Raw genomic sequence first — 7,217 nt, 5'->3', positions numbered from 1 at the left:
AAAAGAACATCCATCCTTTTAACATGGACTGACATATATTAGAGAGAGACACAAACGAAACATGAAATAGATTTATTCAACAACAAATAAATCAACTGAACTGACAATATCGCACTGAAAATGTTTGTCACATTATAATTTCTCTAAAAAATTCATACTTATCCAACCTAAAACAGTTGTTTTGTCAAACAATAACTTATCCAAGAATTGAACAGAAAATAAAAATAATCGGTGGTGGTGGTGGATCCAGACATTTTTTAGTAATTTCACTTGAAATCGCACCCTTACAATGTTTTTGAGATTTGTGTTGTGTAGTATTCTGGTTTCTGGGGTGAACAAATGACACTCAGAGTGAAAAATTAGATGTTGTTCGGGATTCAGGGAACGAGGGGGTTGGTACCCTTAAAAATGTAGATATGTTCATCTTTCGTGTTTTGTAAATAAATAAATGAGACCTTTCCCACAATCAGATAAGAACGCAAGATCATGAACTGAATATATAAATTTATGTACATCAAAATTGTGCCAAATAACTAACCTTGTAATCTGGTCACTGTGCATGGGCCTTTGTAATTGTTGCATGAGGGTAGTCAGTCATGGATCACATGTGACAATAAATACTAAAATTTATTTTTGTAACCAAGCTGGTTCACCTTGTGTGAATCTCTCTCTCAGACAGATGCCTCAAAATGCAAGAATCACAAAACGGCATATCCAGTAGGTTTCCATTTTCTTTCTCGCTGACATCGCTTTATCTACCCATGAAGATGCGGGGGTGGGGGGGGGGGGGGGGGGGGGGGATAGGTCTTCAGCAAACCATACTTGCCTCAAAGGCAACTATGCTTGTCGTAAAAGGCGACTAACGGGATCGGTGGTCAGGCTCGCTGACTTGGTTGATGCATGTCATCAATTCCAAATTCTTGGATCGATGCTCATGATATCAATCACTGGATTGGCTGGTCCGGACTCGATTATTTACAGACCGCCGTCATATAGCTGGAATATTGCTGAGTGCGGCGGTAAACAACAAACAAGCAAAAACAAGGAAAACATCGCTTTATCCAAACTTTCCTCCTCGCTAAGTCGGACTTTTCGCTTGGAACTTTCAAGAAATGACACTTCGTACTTTTCTTAGACTAAAACACTCCTACGCCCACACCATACGGAAAGTCACTTCATTGTCATGTGGGTTAATGCACGGTAAACGAAACAAAATGTCGGACGGCTCTCCACTATGACGTCACAGCTATAGCTCGGCCTCCAGCTGGGATGTCAATATGCATACGCGCTGGTTGTGGGATCGGGCAGTTGATTGTTGCTTTTTAGATAACAATGAAATAACATATGAAGGAAATAATTCTTTATGCACTTTGGAAGACTATATTACATGTTGTAAAAAGTTATTTTTTCTATAGACCCCCTTTAAATGCATCTGGGAGGCCAACAACACAGTCATTGCAGGCTATTCGAGTGCATCAGATAGCTCACTGGTTGAAGCGTTGCCTTGCACGCCGGCTGACCGGGTTCTAAACCCATGATGAGCACATGTTGTGACCACCACATCTAGGATCTGTTTGCGTGTGATCTAATGAATGTGGGATACTAAAGAGTAAATTCCAGGACTGTGTCATGTTTCTTGGGGAGGTGGGGTAGCCTATTGTGAAAGTGCGTTCGATTCCCACATGGGTACAATGTGTGAAAGCCATGGTTGGCGTCCCTCGCCGTGATAACGGATTGAATATTGTTTAAACTCCGACCTTACATAGACATTTATATGTCACAAATACTGACAATTTTAAATTCTAGTTACTGATTGAGATAGATATGGATACTTGTTTGTAAATAGGGATAGATTACATGATGTACATACCATATCGGCTATATGCAGATGTAACTTAAACATTGCATACGATCAGCCAGTTCAAGTTTGCAAATAAAGTCGTCTTTAAGCTTTTCTTATTCACTGTCAAGTTATTGACGAGTCGCTCCACTTATCAATGTGAGGGAAAGTTTAAGCATGAAACACATGCTACAGGCAGGGAATACCCGATAAAACATAACTGATACTACATACGCGCATTTTAAATGGTTTTAAATGATTACTTTGTCCTTGGATGAAGGTAATATTCTCGAAACAATCAACATATGACAAATCGCAAACTTGTGAACATCAGAGAATCGTTCTAGATGACCATATGAGATTTCTGTTCGATGACTGAAATGGTGTCGAAAGCAACGCAAGGCTCTAGTCAAGTACACACTTTATTACAAAACTGACGATGCTCCACTAACTATTTGTGGCTTGGTCATTCAGTCTGTTTCCTGTTTCAAAAAGTTCTGTTTCCTTGACGTGTAAATGTAATATTAACATTATGAACAAATGTGGAGCCTTTTTAGCTTCAAGGGAGTTTATTATATACTCACACGCAAAAGAAACGCAAGTGGTTTTAAGCAAATAGGTAACAAACACGGAACCATAAATTGATACGAGTTTTAGCATGTAGTGAAGCCGGATGGTGTTATCAATATTTTTAATTGCATTTTGGAAGCCCAGAGTAAAAACGCAATATAAAAAACGAATCGCCAAAACGCACCGTTTCAATGAATATGTGGGTATCATGCACCCATTTCTCGCTAAATCGAAAAATGCACGAACCGTCACGAATTGTAATGGGTATAAAACTGTGGCCGATTCTTGGACCTACCACTCCTTGGTCAACAATGCCACGCCTAACTGAAATTCAGAGAAACCAGGCTATCGGACGTTTGGAAGCTGGAGAGTCTGTCCAAGATGTTGCCCCTCATTTCAACGTTAAAATAACCACAATTTACCGTTTCCTGCATCGATACAATGCAACACAGTCCACAGATGACCTTCCCCGGAGCGGTCGTCCTAGGGTCACCACACCTCGACAAGATCGGCAGATTACCCGTCGACACCAGTGACATCCGTTCCTAACTGCAAGTGAAAGTGCTCAACAGACCATAGGAACACATAATCGACACATTAACCGGGACACTGTGATCCGACGTCTCCGTTCCAACAATCTCAGATGTCGCCGACCACCATGTCGTCCTGTTCTCCAACCACTTCATCGACAAGCATGACTTCAGTGGGCACAGGGTCATCACAATTGGCGTCATCGTGAGTGGAGGCGTGTCATCTTCTCTGATGAAAGTCACTTTTGTGTCTCCCATGCAGACGGAAGAGTCAGAATTTGGCGGTGTCGAGGTGATCGTTTCGCTGACAGAAACGTTGTGGAAAGGGATCCATGGGGTGGCCCTAGCGTCATGATATGGGCAGGGATTGGACTTAATGCGAGTCTTGGACCCATGTGCTTTCTGAATGGTGGTTAAGGTCGGGGACACGGCGTCAGCGGTATATCGACCAAGTGATCAGACCCCCCGTTGTTCCATTTTTTGAACAACATCAACAACATATTTTCCAGCAGGACAACGCTCGTCCCCATGTTGCCAGAGCTACCATGGCCTTTCTGCAACAACACAAAATCCGTATTCTACCGTGGCCAGCCCTCAGCCCTGATCTGAACCCCATCGAACACTTGTGGGATGAGGTTCAAAGGCGTCTGCACAATGTGCGCCCAGTCCCTACAACTGCCGATGAACTACGCACAGCTGCTCTGGATGTGTGCAGGAGGATCCCTAGAGCCTTCACAAATCGTCTGATCCACTCAATGTACAGGAGATGTGTGGCAGTGATCAATGCTAATGGTGGTCACACCAGGTATTGATTGACATTTTGGGTATTGACCCGAGACTGTGTAAGCCCTTAACATTTGAAAAAACAACAGTTATGTCATCTGCCTTTCAATCCCTTAAACTGTCTTCAGTCATTGTTTTGTCAATCTTGCCCTATTAGTATTTCTTGTCTTTACTGTTGAAGATAAATAACATGTATACTGCATACTCGACTTGCGTTTCTTTTGCGTGTGAGTATATTATATTAATAGCAGACACATTCAATCATGTTCTCCATGGAGAAGAACAGAGGAGAACTGTTGCTTTGGCAATTGCAGTGGGATTAACAGATGACATAAGTGACATTAGAGATAATATTGATAAATAATGGGAATATTACATTAATAAAACGTTGTGGAAACGTATTCTTCTCCAGTCAAAACGTTTTCAATAACGTCTCTATAAAGTAGGTAGGAGTATAATAACGAATCAGTAAAGGCACGTACGAACACTACATGTACGTTAATGCCATCTTCCGTGGATATATCCTATGGCCGCTGATAGTGAGTACGTGAGTTGGGTTCAACGCCGCTTTGAACAGTATTTCAATTCTATCACGGCGTGTCGTCTAAATATGTGAGGAAAGCCCGAAATGAAGCAGGTTCCAAATTAAAGTAAGAGGTATCTACTCTACAGTGGGACAACATCAAATTTCAAAACACAGTAGGTTTATTTCTTAAGTAGAACATGAGGATACGAAACGCATTGTTTGGAAGACAACTCCATGAATAATATATTGGTTGACGATGACATTGGTCATGGAAAAACACAATTTACACACTATCTGCATCACTTCGTGCATTCCTCACACTTTAAGTTGACACCCATGATCTAACTGAAATACTGCTGAAAGCGGATTTAAAGCCCAAAACATTATTGAGTGAGTGAGTTAGGTTTACCGTCGTTTTTAACAGTATTCCAGTTATATCACGGCGTGTCAGCTTAATGTAGAAGGAAAGCCCGAATTGATGCAGGTCTCAGACGTTTACCACTTCGGTGAAACCCACGAGCACGGGTATGGTGCTGACAAACCAAGAAACATAATCGGGATGAACCAGGATACGAACACAATAATAGGTTTCTGGTGTACCCAAGGGACGTAACTCTGCACAGCAAATTGCGGCGCCCTACTGGACCACCCGTGACCCCTTATTACTTCATCATTCACATGATACATGTATTTCTTCTAAATATGTACAATGGCGCTTGCAGACATTGAGCCTAATCTATGACCTGGCATTGCGAGACCTGTGTCTGTTAGTTACATTATCAACATTCACAGAACAGTTCGGTGAAACCCACGAGCACAGGTATTGTGCTGACAAACCTAGAAACATATTCGGGGCGAACCGGGATTCGAACCCACAATCATAGGTTTCTTGAGTACCCAAGGGACGCAACTCTGCACAGCGAATCGCAGCGCCTTAGACGATTGGGTCATGACTGATGAAGAATACTTTTCCCCAATGATTTAATAACGGGATATTCCCATTATTTATTAAGATTGAAACAAGCCACATATGTCATCTGTTACATCCCACTTCGCTTGCCAAAGCAACAGTTCACTCTAAGCATTGAACGTGATAGAATGAGTCCGCTATCAATATAATAAACTGCCTTTAATGCATAAGTGAAACTACAGAGGCTTTATACATTACATTTACATCTTAACCACGTGACGTAAATAGAACTACATCGCTAAAGCATAAACTACTGCATAGGTGACTTGAAAGTTTTGGTTACCAAGAAGCACATATGTATCCACTTTCAACATTGTAAAGGCTAAGTAAAGACTAAGCATATAAGTACTTTTATTCCCAGAAGGGTATCTTTACAGTGATATAGTTGGATGCGGTCTCGATCAAGTCTAAGTACTTTAGTGGTGACTGGACAGCCTTAAAAGATGTATCAAGGGCCTGCCCTAATCATCGGCCTTCCCTTCGTCTTCATCTTCATCGTCAACGTGATATCACTTATATAAATGTGTGTCACACGTGATGGGTGTAGATCGGGGAGAACACACATTATACAGCCGGCTGGTTTATCTAATGATCGTTATGGGCATCTGAAGAAAGCAGTGGCATCCGTAATTACTTGTATCTGACTTAGATCAGTGAATCACAGCGTTTCACTTGTTTTGTCTGTTAGGTTTCTAGCCCGTTGTGTTGTAGAAATGGCTGGGTGGGGTCGTAGATATAGCGAGTTGGGTTTTACTTCGCGTTAAGCATCATTCCATCCATATCATGGAGGGGGACACCAAGTGTGATGTCCTCATTGACATGCGCCGTTGAGAAAATAACGTGTACTTTGTGTTTATTGTGTTGTTTACGAGCACAGGCAGTAGTATTGAAGCTAAATCTACGTGTTGTGTAATCTAATCGTTCATAATACACAAGTACATATATTGTTTTACGTTGTATTTGTTTGCTGTTCAACGCTCAAGTCGGGAATATTACTGCCTGTTCACGGCTACTTGCAAATTGTTCACGGCTACTTGCAAATAATCGAATCTAGCCAAGAACAAATAACGGTTGGTACTATGAATTGTCATCGAGTTTCAGTGACACGCTGGCATACATTGAGACTTACCTGTGACAAGACATCACGAGAACTGTGTTTATTAGTTTCGTTATCAACAATCACAGGACCGTTTAGATTTCATGTATGCGGCCTTGACGTTTTATCACATAATCTGACATGTATCCCTGAAGTGTATTTACAATTTAGGTAATTCTCCAAACGCTACTGCTTTGGGCATTTATATGATGAAAGGATTTGCTGTTCCTTGAATGCTGCTTCCAAAGTTAATTGTGTTATGGTTATCTATGTAGTTTGTTGTCCTCTTATCAAGAGAGCACGACTCTCTTCCATCTGGGCTGGAGTGAGTGAGTTTGTTTTTACGCCGCTTTTAGCAATATTCCAGCAATATCACGGCGGGGTACACCAGAAATGGGCTTGACACATTGTACCCATGTCGGGAATCGAACCCGGGTCTTCGGCGTGACGAGCGAACGCTTTAACCACTAGGCTACCCGACCGCCCCTCTGGGCTAGAATAACGGAGAATTCTTGTCAAACACCGTCTGATCTGCAGGTAACAGAACTCTATATTAAAAACAGAGCATACATATGTAGCCAGAATGCTTGCAGACCGAATTGGTAATAGTGGCGTGAATTCTTTCGTTGAAAATATAAAGTTAAATAAAGTACAGAAACACATGACAGACATAATGAAAGTATTTTTAAAAAGGCCGCTGACATTATTAATTTACAAATATGTGGTGATACTGGAAACTAAACAAGAATCTACATAAACTATATTCACTATATAAATCAGAAAGACAATATAAACATAACATTTTTTGGTACTTATCCTGATGTATTATTAGCAACAAGGGCCCGGGGCATGCATTTAAATTAGATGTGCCAGCCTCGCATAGTTTGTCATGAAAAAGGTAA

The sequence above is a fragment of the Haliotis cracherodii genome, unplaced genomic scaffold (genome assembly GCF_022045235.1).
Source record: "Haliotis cracherodii isolate W230 unplaced genomic scaffold, xgHalCrac1.p SCAF_6, whole genome shotgun sequence".
Classification (NCBI taxonomy): Eukaryota; Metazoa; Mollusca; class Gastropoda; order Lepetellida; family Haliotidae; genus Haliotis; species Haliotis cracherodii.
This window is presented reverse-complemented; position numbering follows the sequence as displayed.